This window comes from Trachemys scripta, chromosome 1 (assembly GCF_013100865.1).
Source record: "Trachemys scripta elegans isolate TJP31775 chromosome 1, CAS_Tse_1.0, whole genome shotgun sequence".
NCBI classification, from domain to species: domain Eukaryota; kingdom Metazoa; phylum Chordata; order Testudines; family Emydidae; genus Trachemys; species Trachemys scripta.
The window spans coordinates 134,451,383-134,467,258 of NC_048298.1; the positions used below are offsets into that span (position 1 = coordinate 134,451,383).

General features: G+C 41.8%; 1 pseudogene; it reads left to right on the plus strand.

Annotated features, from left to right (window-relative positions):
* Positions 1–678: 678 nt before the first annotated feature.
* On the plus strand, positions 679–10,776 carry LOC117885112 (annotated as a pseudogene).
* Positions 10,777–15,876: the final 5,100 nt, after the last annotated feature.

Here is a 15,876-nt window from a genome sequence, read left to right on the forward strand (position 1 = left end):
GTACCCACTGGCACCAGTAGAAGTCGGCGCCTATGACCAGTGGCACTGGTGGTGATACCGGGAAACTCGAGTGTCTAAGGGAATTGCTGGTGTGACTTATGGTTAGCCAGTGGGGTAAAACCAAAGTTCTCTCTGTCTGGCTGGTTTGGTTTGCTTTACTAGTAAAGGAACCCCAGCCTTGGGCTGTAACCGTCCTGCTCTAAACAATTTGTCCTGAATTGATACTCTCAGAAGTGTCCCACCAAAGGGCAGAGTTGTTCATGAAGTTACAGAGCTGTTCAGGAAGTAGGTGTGTCTTAAAATGAGGGGAAGAAACATGATTTTTAATAAATCTATTGGAAAATTTCATGAGGAAAAAAATGAGTGTTTGGTCAGTTAGACATTTTAACACATGAAATGGCATAGGATGGAATTGAAATGAAGCGCAGAGACACTAGCTGATCAATAGTTTCTTAAGCAACCTTGTTTAATAAATTCAATATTTAACTGACCTCAAGCAAGTTAAATTTAACACCTAGGCCTTGCGTAAACCTACAAAGAGAGTTGATCTTGTGAGCGCTTTGTGCGGGTGCAGCGCACTTCAAACCACCAGAGTGAGAATTTCCTGTGCGGTTTCAGATGGAGCATTGCAGAGTGAATAATTCTTCCCCTCTCAGCTCCTGTTGTCCATCTCCTCACAAGGCAGTGACAGGGTGATACCAAACTGTCTCTCTCTCCATCCCCAAGGGATTTTCATGAAGGACAAAACCATTTGTGGCACTTCAAGGTGTAGTTCCCGCACGCCAGTCTCCTGTCAAAGAGCTACAAAGGTATGAGTTCCACATTCTTCAGGGACCTTCATTGTTAGAGCATGTAGTTGTTGTAAGAGACATTGTTTATTACTTCGATATAATTCAAGAAATGAGCGGAATTAGTTATTTTCGGATAGACATATGTCTGCTTCCCGTACAATATTTTTCTTCTGATTACAATTTAAGAAAGACAGTATGAAATATAGTACAATTTCATTATTATTATTTGTATTAAATGACTGTGGAAGGATTTATTATCATAGGCATTAGAATTCTACATTTCTGTATTTTATGCATCTCTGGTGCAGTATGTAGACTATCTAAATGTATATGGCAAATCTAGCAGATCAGCATAAACTGGGGAAGACAAGAGACCTAATATCTTAATTTTTAGCAAGGAAGTTGAAAGTGTTTCTCAAGAAATCTTACTTAGCAAATAGTCTTGGATAAGAACATTATCACTGAATTAAAAACTGGTTGAAGTACTGTGAAAAAAATGTAATGATAAATGGAAATAGACTGAGTTTAGTTTAGGATCTTTGTAATTTATCATCTTCATCTTCACAAATAGTCTGGAAATTGTAGTACATAGCCTGTTAATGTAATGTAAACTAATGTCATGTAATTCTCAGATGATGCTAAACGGAGTGTTGTTGCAAACACAAACAAGATCAGATACACAACCCAAACAGATCAGGAAAGTTTAGCAAAATAAGCAGAAAATGATATTAAAACTATAACATCTGATGTAATAATCCAACACATGGCTATTCAGTGGTAGGGAGAAATGGAAGCCAGTAAAGATGAAAGAAATGTAGGAGTGAGAGTAGAGAACAGATTAAACATGTACTTGCAATGTGTTATGTTTCCAAAAAGATAAATAACATTTTGTGCATAGTTAGATGCACTGTGTTAAAGGACTGTCTCTCTATGGCTCTGACGAGAGTGTACCTAGAATACCACACTCAATTCTGTGCACTTCCATTTTCAGTCATTATTATTAGTATTTTATTATTTATTTGTTGAGCGCCTAGCGTGTAGCTGTCTGTATAGAATGTAGGTGAGATGGGCCAAGATTTTCAAAAAATTCATGGAGACTAGGTCCATCAATGGCTATTAGCCAGGATAAGGCAGGAATGGTGTACCTTGCTCTGTTTGCCAGAAGCTGAAAATGGGTGACAGGGGATGGATCACTTGATGATTACCTGTTCTGTTCATTCCCTCTGAAGTACCTGGCATTGGCCACTGATGGAAGAGAGGATACCGGGTTAAATGGACCATTCTTACGGTCTTATGTTCTTAAAAATGGGTGCCTAAAGTTAGGTTCCTAAATTAATATCTAAGCAGCTAAAAGTAGATTTGTGTTCAAAAATATTTGAGCACTCATCAGCCCCTCTGAAGTCTATAGTTACTACTGGGTGCTCAGCACTTTTGACAATCTGGCTGCTTAAATAGGCACCCAAACATGGACTTGGAAGCCTAATGTTTAGCATCCAATTTTGAACATTTTGGCCATGGTCCCTAGTCCAAAGATTTAGATAAATGTGTTTTTCTTTGTTTGTTTTTTATTATTTTTTTAAAGGAAGAAAGTGGTTGGAGGTTTTGGAGGAATTCAGAGACAAGACATGCACTTTATTAAAGGGGCTGGAGGGATTTACTTATAAACAAAAGATGGAAGAACTAAGTGTGTATAATGAACTTTGTGCAAACCATGACTAAAAGGGATGCACAATAGCTGTTTAGAAATATTGAAAGTATCAGCATCGAAGAGGAAAATGGGTTGTTCAGGGTGGTGTGAGGCTATAGAGCTAGGTGTAAAAGGAGGGAGGTAAGACAAAAACATTTCCCAAAGTAAGGTGTGGAAATCCCTCTGCAAGAAAAATTTAAAATTAGACTGGATAAAGCTCTAGACAGAATCTTACGATAAACATATGAAAGTATAAGCCTCAGTCTGTGTTCAGTGCAGGATTGTTGTATAGACCGGGGGGCGGAGGAGGAGGGGGAAGGTGGAAAGACATTCTCTATTTCACCAGCTAAGGAAGGGAGGCAATCTCTAGGCCCAAGTCCCTTTTATCCCCTTTTTTATTGTTTACAACAATGAGAACAAACAAAAATGAGAAAAATAACACAACTGAAAACACTGCTCATAATCCCCAGAGGCTTCCCTGCCTCAACCAGCCAATGGGAAAGAGGACTCCTTTCCCCTGTGACCTTTCTGGACCCTGATTTCTGTTCTTCCCTGGCATGTGAAAGTCAGGGATCCCTTAACCATTCCAGTCTGCTGCATTATCCTTGTTACAGACTCCCAAAGGATGGAATAAATAACATTAATATGGGACTGACATCTTCACTCCTATCTCTGCAGCATCAGGCCACATTCTGACCTCTTTTGAACTGTGTAAATCTGGAGTAACTCCAGTGATACCCATGGAATTACGCAAGATGTACACAGGGCTGTCTCAGAGCATAACTTGGTCCCGTGACCCTGTACTGGAACTCAATGTGCATAGTACTAAAGGATATCACTCAGGAAAGGAGCAGATGGAGGAGGTGCACCAATCAAGTGTCAGTTCTTGGAGGCACTGGGGTCTAAAGTTCTGTTCCTAAATCCATATTTAGTTACCTAAGGGTGGGATTTTTAACAAAGGTGCTTAAGTGATTTAGGCACATAATCCTTATTAAAGTCGGTGCTATAAAACAGGTGGAGAATCAGAACCAGAGACTCTAGAAACCTAAGGGGAGAGCAGAGAGGGGCATTCCTTGTTATATTGTGTATGTATGACATATGTTGTAAGCATTTCCCCCTGCACAGCCATCCCTGTCAGCAAGGGGAGGGGGTCACAGTCCAGTTCCTGCATTACCCAGAAATTGTCTGACTGGGGGCATTTTTCTTACTAGCGCTGCCACTAACTATTGAGTTCTCCAGCATTAGGAGCGAGATTGTGTCCAGCCTCCTTCCACTGCCAGAGCAAATGAAATCGTAGCGCTATCATTTAGACTCCTAAATCTGTCCCCAGGGGGGTTTAATTATTTGTTTGTTTTTCTTTTCTGAATCCCTCTAGTTTGCCAGTGTGTATTCATGTGTTCCCCATTCAGAACTAGGTGCCACATTCCAGGTGCGGTGAGAAGGAGGCTTGGTTTTTCCAAATCCTCAGTTATTCTGCTATTAGATCCTGACAATTGCTGTTTTTCTTCCTTAGTACATGTATCAGTTTCCATCAGATCCCATTTTTCATCTCAGTCTACTGAACCCAACCTTTCTATCCCAGAATGCAACAGAGATGAGTGAGCAGGCAGTGACCTATGTAGACCTGAAATTTCAAACTCCTTCCAAGCAGCAGAAGAAAAAGACATCTAAGAACATCAGGAACAAAGGTGTGGTATGTTTGTAAGCATCTGAGACCATATCTGCTATTACTGATATTTTATTGTCCCTGTTAAATCTCTTCCTTAAGCTGTACGCATTGTACCTGACTTTATCTACTTATATCATTAGTGTCAAGTATCAGGGGGTAGCCGTGTTAGTCTGTATCCACAAAAACAACCAGGAGTCTGGTGGCACCTTAAAGACTATCAGATTTATTTGGACATAAGCTTTCGTGGGTCAAAAACCTCACTTCTTCAGATGCATGGACATCTATTAGTCTTTAAGGTGCCACCAGACTCCTTGTTGTTTATATCATTAGCTTTTTCTGCAGTGTCAGGCACAGTTATTTTAGTAATTTGTTAACATCTGTCAGGCACTATAATGCTCCTGGAATGGTACACTGTATTCTGGGCATGGGGTAGATACCTGAATCCAATTAAGGGCTGCCTGAGACCTTTTGAAACCCCTCATCCAGTGAGAGAAGGGGAAGAGAGAGAGACACTAGCTGTTACCAGGCTAGTAGTAGCAGGGAAGTAGCTTCTCCAGGAGGAAAGGCTCTGCCCCTCCCCATAGGGGAAGCAGACAAGCACGACTGCTGGCCAGAGGAAGGACTGACACTCCAGGACAAACAACAAAACAACACCCCATCCCAGTGAGGAGGCAGGGAAAGGTATCACCCTTTGTTTGGGCCTATGGGACTATTTCCCCTTTTTGAGTGGGGAAGGAGAACCCCTTAGGCTTACCCTCACACCTACCCTGAAAACACAACCAAGTGAGCACCGAAGGGAGAAGGCAAACCCTGCCTGAGTGGGACTGATTACACCAGGCCTACCATTGCCAGAGGGGAGAAACGCTAAGGCTGGCGAGAGAAAACAGGTGCCTTGCAACACAACCTTGTCAGTGCAAAGAATGAAATTCACTATTTCTATGCTATAACTCACTAGCAATAAATGAGGAGGTGGTGACCTACACAGAACTGAAATGTCATAATGCTTCTGAGCAGCAGAGGAGACGAAGGACTACAAACCCCCAGGGCAAAGGTACTGTGTGCTACATGCTGCTGACTCCACTCATACTACTATTTAACTGTCCATAGTCTAACACCTTCCTTGAACTGTATGAGAACATTAAAAGCAAAACTCCATATAAAGAATCAGAATTTAAATACCCAAACCAAGACATTCAATGGCTAAGATGCCACAAGCATGATCCACCTGGCCTCCTTGCACATTCTTTATATTAAGATATAAAATTAATCCTTAAAAATAAATTCAGAGCAGTGCTATGTATCCATGTAATAAAGGGAACTGGGCCAGATTGTTCTCAGCTGCTGTATGAATGCTTGCAGGGAGAGGAGCAGAGGGTACTAGGCGTGCCCTGTCTTCTACCCCGAATGCATTGGCCAGATATTCTCTTCCCAGCTGCAGGGATTGTTCCCTCCTAGAACATACAGCTGCATTGGCCACCCCAAAGTGGATGGATGGGGAAATACAACTATGGCCTTATCTAGCCCTCTGCCCACAGAGCTAGCGCTAGACATAAGCAGACTAAACAATTGCTTAGGTCCCTGACCAGCTCCATGGGGCCCCCATTCACTTTTTATTATAAAAACTGTCCTGTTTTAGAATTAGGGGCCACAAAATATCCCTGCTTTGCTACCACAATGGACTAGCACCATCACTGCCTCTCCCACTAGGTAACACTGGGGAGCAGCTCTACCATCCTATAAGAGTGCTCTCCCCTTGCACACCTCAGAGCTCCAGGAGGGACTGTTCCCCAGGAGACACAATCCCCACCCTGATCTCCTGCTGGGAAGGCTCCACAAGGCAGTTCCTAAAAGGCATAGCTGAGCCCTTAATGTTTTTTTTTCAATGTGCCTTTGAAGATGGAACTCCCAAGAGGGAAGAGGGAGCCCTTTTTATTCTTCCTAGAACTCCTTGTTCTGAGCCTCCTTATCCTTTCCCACGTTAATGTGTGTACACGGTACTAGCAGTGAATGAATATAATGCCTCCCCTCTTTCACAAATTGCTGCATAGAAGCAGTTTGGACCACTGCAGGGCTTCTAACTGGCAGCCAGGAGCGTTGGGTTTTATTCAATCCCTTGGTAAGCCTGAGCAAAGCATCTCACCTCTCTCTGTTTCAATTTCCTCATCTGTAAATTGGGGATAATAGTTTCCTACCTTCTTAAGTGCTATAGTTGAAAAACTCCATATAAGTGCTAAGGTGGAAGGAATATCCCTGAATGATGTTCTGCTAGGACCCCAGAACAGTTCTGTTGCCATCAAGTCCCATGTAAAATGGTCTGCCTGCTTACTAAAGCTTTGTTAAGGCTAGATCCTGCTCTCCGGGTATCTTGACCTGTATAACTTTGAACAAGGCAAGAGTTTTCATTCCATAGTTCAAGAGCCCTGACAACTTGTTCTGCCACGGCTGAATATGTGTAAAGATAGAGGGGGGAGAATGAATACTTGTGTGTGGTTGAGCTGCATTTCACTAACACAGAGAATATGAATGGCTTATGCCTCGTTTGGGGTTTAAAAGCATTTCCCTCTGCAATTCTGTACTTAGAATCATAGAATATCAGGGTTGGAAGGGACCTCAGGAAGTCATCTAGCCCAACCCCCTGCTCAAAGCAGGGCCAATTCCCAGATGGATTGAACTCACAACCTTGAGTTTAGCAGGCCAATGCTCAAACCACTGAGCTATCCCTCCCCCTTCTTCTCTTTCTGTCTCTCAGATTCTTCTGCTCCAGCTCCTGCCTGGAGGCTCGTAGCAGGGATTTTGAGGATCTTCTGTTTGGCTTTGCTCATAGCAATTGGGATCTTGGCTGCGAATGGTAAGCATGAGCAAAGTAGATACTGAGAGACAAGCTCTGTGTGGGCGTACTCCTTGTGTAACTGCTGGAGAGTAAATCTCATGAGGTGTAAGTCAGTAAAGAGCTGCAATGCTTAGCTTCTCTGAAAAGCAGGCCACTTATTTAGATGCCTAATTATGGCTTTAGAGGGCTTCAGATGGACACCAGCTGGATTCTGTCACGTTCTTTTCCCCACACACACCCAAACCAGGGCTCCCCTTTGCAGTTTCCAGGGACAACAACAGCTGACAAGCCTCTGGCATAACAACTCCAACTGGCCACATCACCCAAGAGCCAGAAGGGGCAGAGGGTCCTCCAGAACAAAAATGAAGCTCAGATTTTCTGTGGACCCCTGCAGCATCATGAATTTGGGGTCTAAATCACTGGCTTCAGCCTCATAGGCCAAAACACATCCCCTGATGTGAACATTCCTCTGGGCTGATACTCTCATTGAATTTTCTGTCCATAATGTAAGTGTCCTTGTCTTCCTTGCAAAGATTCCAGGGCTTTTCACTTACCACTTTCTTCCTAAGTATCTGATTTTTCTGTTTTGGAGTCTGACTTCAAAAATGAGTTTTTTCTGGTTTGTGCTCACTGCAACCATCACCTGTGTTCAATCCAGATGATGGAAACCAGGAGGTTTTCAATTGCTATTTTATGTTAATCTTTAAAGAGTCAAGATTTTCAGCCACACAGTTTTTTTCTCCGGGGTTTTATGTTCAAAATGTTATTTTTAAGATGACTTTTAACAAGAAAAAGTACATATAACATATCATGGTGTTCTAACAATATAATAGACACTCTACCCAATGGTATAACCGTGGGTAGAACTTGGCCCTTTGTTTCCCTATAAGGCATAATATATTGATCTCTAAAACTGTGCTGCAACTTACTTTTAAGTGGTACATGATATTGTTATATTACTTTGGCTTTAAGTTTTTCAGATTTCCCTTGTACCATGTAGACAGCATGATAACCTCACCCAGCACCAGGAAATTACCCAAGGTAAGAACGGAAACCTGCCAATGGCTTTGAACAGGAAAGATACAGGTCAATTGACTTCAGGAGGGCAATTTTTTTCTTCTGTGTGTTGTAACTTTAGACTGAAATAATTTCATATTGAATTCCCAACACTGTTGCTACACTGATGGATATCAGAGTATAACATTTTGGTTAGTTAGATTGCAGTTCTTTTTATCCTTATTTACCAAAATTTTACATTCACTGAAAAACTCAGAAGTGGAACATAAACCAGCTTAGCCTCTTTTCTGTTCCCTTAAGTCACATGTTGAAAGACCATCACAGAGGAGTGTAGTAAGAAAAGACAGTTAACAGGAGGGAATAAAACAATCACAGAAATGTAGATCGGGGAAGGAGATTATGTATAAAAGGAAAGTAATGTAGGCATAATAATAATTACTTTATTTGCTATAGAACAATAGTCCTCATGCCAGTATCAAAATACGAACAACCATGTCAATGCTTGTGACTCTAAAGATGGTTTGTGATGCACTTAATGCAAAATCAAATTACAACAGAAAATTGATTATCACAACTTGACCTTAATACTTCTAATAAAGTAACATCTAGAGATCCCAATCAGGTATTGGCCTTGCTCATATTAGGTGGTGTACAAACACACCATAAGAGAGAGATGACAAATGTAATACAGACAAGACACAATAAGTGGATGAAACAATGAAATGGAGGAAATGGAGGAGGGAGGACAAGGGTAACAGCAACAGAAGAAATGTAAAATGTATTTCTTTTTAAGGGTGGAAGTTTCTTTGTCCAGAAAATTGGTTTCCCCATGGAGAGAAATGTTACCACTTTTCTACTGAATAGAAACCTTGGCTGGAGAGTCGAAAGGCCTGCTCTTCTCATGGCTCCAGACTCCTCCTGATAGAAAACAAAGAAGAGCTGGTAGAGTATCNATGTAATACAGACAAGACACAATAAGTGGATGAAACAATGAAATGGAGGAAATGGAGGAGGGAGGACAAGGGTAACAGCAACAGAAGAAATGTAAAATGTATTTCTTTTTAAGGGTGGAAGTTTCTTTGTCCAGAAAATTGGTTTCCCCATGGAGAGAAATGTTACCACTTTTCTACTGAATCCAAACCTTGGCTGGAGAGTCGAAAGGCCTGCTCTTCTCATGGCTCCAGACTCCTCCTGATAGAAAACAAAGAAGAGCTGGTAGAGTATCTTTGTCTTTGGAGAGCTGCATATTCAAAACCGCGAATAGAAGATTTGTCAGTGAAAAGAGGATTGTGGAAAATGAGATTTGGCTTTCTTTGGTATCTTGCGTTATGATATATTTTTTTGAAGGCTAATTTCCTTACACCTCCTCTTCTCTCCCCAGCATTAGAGCCATAATTGAACCCTAAATTAAATTAAAAGGCACCTGTTGCAAGGCAAAACCCCAATGTCACCAGTACTTTTCATATTCAAGGTACACTATTACTGTAGCATAAGAAAAACCTGTACATCACTCCGGCATTTTTCTCTTTCTCAGAAGTGATCTAGGGGAGGTATTATCCTCTAGACAAGAGAGGGAATACAGATTAACCAACAGAGGAAGCTGTCACAATTTCTACAGCAAACATGCTTGGAGGAAATGAAGAATGTGATCAGTCTGGCCAATGCAGTTGATCAACCATGAGGCTGCCTCGGCATATTAACCACATCACTGTACCTGATATCCATACACTCATGAAACCAACAAACACCTGATGCACATACACCGATGAAATGAGCAGGGAGAAGAATTAGCTGTCTTTGTCTTTGTACAGGATTTCATAAGCCCTCTCGCAACTTTTCGCTGGATAGGATTATCACGTGAGAAGACCGACAAGCCCTAGATGTGGGTGAATGGCACAGCTTTCTCCACAGACCAGTGAGTTCCAGACACAGCTAGAAACTTCTCATTTCAATAAAGTGCATTGACAGTGCAATGAGGGGAGAATCCCAAGCTTCAATAACAAGGAGTGCATTATGTAGTCACTGAAATGTATTTTAAAATTCTATGGGGGCCCAAATCAGCAGAGGATGGTGTAAATTAAGGTTAAGATGTATTGATCAAAAGCTATAGGTGATGAAACACCAAAAGGAAAAGGGAAGGGGGTGCTGCAGGTCAAGAATGAAGTGCATTGGCTGAGGGGAGTAGGAACTCAAAAAAAATAATATAGAGAGGAGGTTATGTATCATGGCTGAGTTGCACTGGCCATTAAGTGAAAAGTTTACCAAGCGTGTGACGAGTTAGTCCTGACTCTAGTCAATGCAGGTATTCCTTCACATACATAATTGCCAAATTTACTCATGAATTGTTTAATAATGTCCCTTCTCCTTCTCCACAGTTGTTTTGTTATTATTAAAATTATTTGTTTTTGCCATATGTTTAAGTTACTGACATGTTTACCTTGAAAAAATAAGATAGTAATAGAGATATGACCAGAATGACTTTAAGTAACATTTTATTCTATCATAGGTTTGCAGTAAAGAAAGGATACATTGATGGGAACTGTGCACTTGTCACAAGTGGAGAGCTCTCCTCTGGTCCATGCAAAGATTCAAAGCGCTATATTTGTGAGCAGCTGATTCTTTTGCCAAAGCCTGACATATCAGCATGAGATGGATCATGGAAACCAAAAATATACCCCAATAACTACTTCCACTCTCACCTTTTCCTCTTCAGAGGCTGCCTTTATATTGTAAAATAGTAATACACTTTGCTGTAACCACATATTGTTTGAGTCTGTGTCAAAAGGAGCTGGGAATGACCACTGAGAGTATAAACCAGATGGTTTAATCTGATAAACCATGCGTCTTTTGGAAAAAAAGCCCTCCAACCAGCCAAACCGGGTTTCTTTTTCCTTTTCCAGTTCATTTATAGTTTATTTTAAAACAATAATTAGTTCACTATCTGGTTGAAATAGTTTTCTTTCAATAAAAATTGGTAAAAAAAAAATCGAATTTAATTGCCAGCTTTTGTTTTTTGTTTTTACTTTGTTGCTTTGCATTCAATCACAGAAGAATTGCCATTATGAAGCAATACAAAAACAAGCATAATGTTGATTAAACTGAAAGTACCTTTGGGAAAAAATAGTTTATAGGTGTTCTTTAATAGTGTGGTGTCATGCACTGAGCTGGATGTCACGGGCAATCAATATCCATGTCACAGGGGACAACCCAACACAACAAAGGCAAATTCATGTACTCCTCCTCCCCCAATCCATCCCAGCTTCTCAAATCACTAAGGAAAGTTACAGGTGCATCATGAATGGGATGAGAGCAATGGAGAAGCCCTGCTGTGAGCTGTAGTAGTTGCCAGGGAAGAAGGTCTCATTGACATCATTGGATAATTAAAGATGCTGTTACACAAAGTACACAATTTGGGGAAGGATCCCACTACTGTACCATATTCCATGGACTAGGCATGGTCAAAAGGGATGTTCCTTAACTTCACCACCTCAAACCCAGAAAACTCTGCCTGGTGCGAAGGTATCCTTACACCTCATGACCCAGTCAGTCCCCCTTTGTCCCCATTGGAGAAATGTTCCATGCCAAAAACACTATGGTCTCCCTAGCCCACTTGTTACACACTTCATGTCTGCTTACCAAAGTGCTCCCAATGGTTTACATTTATGCCTAATGCTGTTGGGAATTGGCTTGCTTTCAACAGCACTAAATGCCATGTGGTCCCAAACAATCCCAATTTGAATGATTTTAGAATCACTGCGGACAAGCTGTGGGTCAAGGAGCCCTCCCAATAATTTCCACTGCACAAGAACGGCCTTTCAAAATTTCCCAGAATCCTCTGCTTCTCAATTTTGCACTGGGAAAGATGGGATAGGTACCCATAGGGCATTGTGACTTACAGAATTTAGAGCAGTGGTCCTGGAGATGCAGGACAAACTTGCAAACAGACAGCAGCAGCATGGATGTAGTAGAGATGCTGAACCATTTGTGTATAAACCATTTCTACCCTACCCATTTGATAACTAATGGCTCATTTCCAAAGTGTAAATACAGCCTGTGTTTTTGTGAAATATTGTCTCTGTATAATGGAGTTGATTGTCTCAGTTATTGCTGTTGGGATGTTGCCAGTTTCCTGTAAGGTGGAGTGACCAGCAGGGCCGGCTCCAGGCACCAGCACAGGAAGCAGATGCTTGGGGCGGCCAATGGAAAGGGGCGGCACGTCCGGGTCTTTGGCGGCAATTCAGTGGCGGGACCCTCAGTCCCTCTTGGAGGGAAGGACCGGCCGCTGAATTGCCACCGAAGAATGAAGCGGTACGGCAGGGCAGCCACCGAAATGCTGCAGATCACGGCTTTATCTTTTCTTTTTCGCCACTTGGGGCGGCAAAAAAGCTGGAGCTGGCCCTGGTGACCAGGTTAAAAGCATCATTTAGAGTGTGAAGCTCTGCACAGTGGAAATAGCTATAAATGACTATGTAGGAAGCATTGGTTGGTTGGGGTTTATTTTTTTGTTTGTTTGTTTTTGTTTTTTTCTTGTATAAGAAGAGTTAGAATCTGAGGAATACAGAAAACACTGCAGAAGGGCCCTCCAAACTGATATTTTTGCACCTGCCACTTTCTTATGTTTGCTGTTGCACTTACACAAACACACACACATTAAAACATTGAATTGATTTTGTAAACAAATATAAGTTAATGTGGAAGTAAAACTTTAGAATTTTACTCTTCTTCACCTTCTTATCTGTAGCTTGTTCTGAGTGTGCTGGTCATAGTGCCGGGCTTTTGATGGACCCTTCCTATGTGGCATAAGCCAGTGCCTTTGAACAGCATTCTTCTTTCTCCTGTTTGCTGTTGGTGGCAGTAGAAAAAGAGACAGTCAGATGGTCTCTCTCCTCTTTATATTTAAATACCAGAAATGAGTAGTGGAACAGAACCAGAATTGTTTGCAGCCTGAGAGAGAGTTAATGTATGTTCACTCTGAAATCTTTCTTCTCACTAAACATTAGCTCAAATATAACAGTGTTGCAACATGATGAGGCAAACATCCAGGCTCTGTTGAGAACTTCAGACTGTTTCTCTTGTTAAGATTTAGGAAAAGTGTGCTAGTCTCAGGCTCATTATCTGTGGTGTGGATCTACATCCCTCCTGGATAGTGAAAGCTAGTGGTAGGTCCCAGTTTGAATACTGACAAAGGTGCTCAGTGCCTCAATCTGAGAGAGAAGGGTCCCACCATGATTATGTGTGGGAAAGTTTGTCTTAATATAACTTTCTCTTCATGTGAACAACTTGACTGAGTACAAATTTGCCTTAAATTTTTATTTTGTGGGAGCAATCAATAAAACCTTTATCTACCCTCAGCCTACTCCTGGGATGCCACTGATCTTTCATTTGCACTGAGCATGCTTCCTGATCTCATACATATTGAGCGCCTGGCAGGACACAGCAGCAGGTTTTTCATTAATGACTTGGATGATGGAGTGGAGAGTATGCTTATTAATTTGTGGATGACACCAAGGGGTTGCAAGCATCTTAGAGGACAAGATTAGACTTCACAAATTGGAGAATTAGTCTGAAATCAACAAGATGAAATTCAGTAAACACAGATACAAACTACTGCACTTAGGAAGAAAAAAAGATCAAATGTACAGCTACTTAATGGAGAATAATTAGCTAGGTGTTAGTACTGCAGAAAAGCATCTTGGGGTCATAGTTAATCACAAATTGAATATGAGTCAAAAATGTGATGCACTTTCGAAAAGGCTAATATCATTGGTGAATGTATTAATGGGAGTGTTATATGTAAGGCATGGGAAGTAATCATCACACTATACTTGGTACTGAGGAGGCCTCAGCCGGAGTAATGTGTTGAGTTTTGGATGCCACTCTTTAAGAAGATGTGGACAAATTGGAGAGAGATCAGAGGAAAGTGACAAAAATGACAAAAGGTTTAGAAAAACTGAGCTATGAGGAAGGGTGAAAACAACTGGATATCCTTACTCTTGAGAAAAGAAGACTGAGGGGGGGGCTCATAAGATTCTTCAAATATGTTAAGGACTGTTGGACACTGATCAATTTTTCTCCATGTCCTTTGAAGTAGGCCAAGAAGTAATAGGTGTAATTTGCAGTAAGGGAGGTTTAGGTTTGATATTGTGAAAAAACTTTGTGAGTTCAAGGGCAGGTAGGTGCTCGAATAGGCTTCCAAGGGAAGTTGTGGAATCCCTGTCATTGGAGATTTTTAAGACCAGCCTAGACAAACACCTTGGTCCTACCTCGGATTCTTCAACTGTGCTAAAATGACAGGCAATCATCACTAGCAACTCCATAATAAAAAGAGTTGACAGAGAATTCAGCAAAGGGATTCAGAGACAGCAGGATGGTGTGCTGTCTCCCTGGAGAAAAGACACGAGATTCATCTACAAGATTGGAAGGGATTCTGAATTCATCTGGAAAATCTCCACTGCTGATGATGCACATTGGAACCAACAATGTCTGAGTGAGATGGTAGCATCTGAGTGAGATGGTTGCATCTCAGAAGTAGCAGGGCTAATTTTGGTTGGAGATTATTTGGAGCAGCCAGGAGGTTATTAAATTAATAAAGCAAGCAGAAGAGGCTCTGGGTATATATACACTTGAAACTCAAACCAAGTAGAACCAAACCCTATGGAACCCCATTATAACCACTCCTGTTCAGGGATGATTCCCTCCTGATGTCTACTTTTTGAGAAATGTCAGTTATCCAGGTCTTAATTCATTTAGGATGTGCTTCATTGATACACTATAGTGCTATTTTTTTATCAAAATGTTGTGGGGTACTTAGGCAAACACATTAAAATAGTCTGACACTGATCTTCAACTGGAGTTAGGCACATAAATACCTTTGAGATCTTGGCCTAAGTCACTTATGTGCTTTTGAAAATGTTACCTACAGTGTTTAAAAACATAATCCAATTTACGCTACATGTCTCTGGCTTCACTCAGAGTGCAGGAGGGACATAATTTGAAACAGCGGGTTATAAGAAGAGAGAAGATTTTCTCTTGTGAGTAAAGGACTCTTTACTAAAAGCTTGAGAAAGGGGCTGGAATTTAAACAGGCCCAGAGATGGGGCTGAGGACCCTGAGGACCATTTGTTAAACTCTGTTACCCCAGAAGTGGTTAATTCAATGCAAGTTATCATAGCACATAGGCACCGACTTCCCCTCTACCTGGGGGGTGCTCAACCTCCCCCTCAAACTATGGCCCTGCCCCCACTACACCTCTTCCCCACAAGGCCCCGCCTCTGCTCCACCCGACCCCACCCCCCCACTCCACCCCTTCCCCAAAGCCCGCCCATTGTGCCCCTCTGATAGCCCTGGTATCTAGCTGCTCAAAATCAGCAGCCAGGCATTCTGCCTCAGCACTCCACCCCTGAGTAAACTTTTTGGCCTACCCTTCACAAATATTATGCAACACATGGCTAATAGCATGGGAATATTTTCCTCATTCAGATCTAACCTGCCATAAAGGCATCACTAGGGTGCTCTTAATCTGCCAAATGCACATTCAATGGCCATCCTGCACCTACTCAGCCTACTGTTGAAACACTCCTTACTGCAATCCAGGTTTCCCGAGTCTGGTTTAATGAGCCATGGAATGTGTGTGCCATTTATCATCACTCCACAGTTAGGGAAACCCATTGCTGCAAATCCATCCACAATTTCATATATGTTGCCAAGAGTCATGGTCTTCTGCAGCAAGATGAATTAATGTCCCTGCAAACTTGTGTTAACGCAGCCCAAACGGTCAACTTTCCAACTTCACTTGTGACTGACCGGTAGCCATCTGAAGTTGCCAGCTTCCACATTGTGATTGCCATGCACTTCTCCACCAAGAGGGCAGCTCTCATTTGGG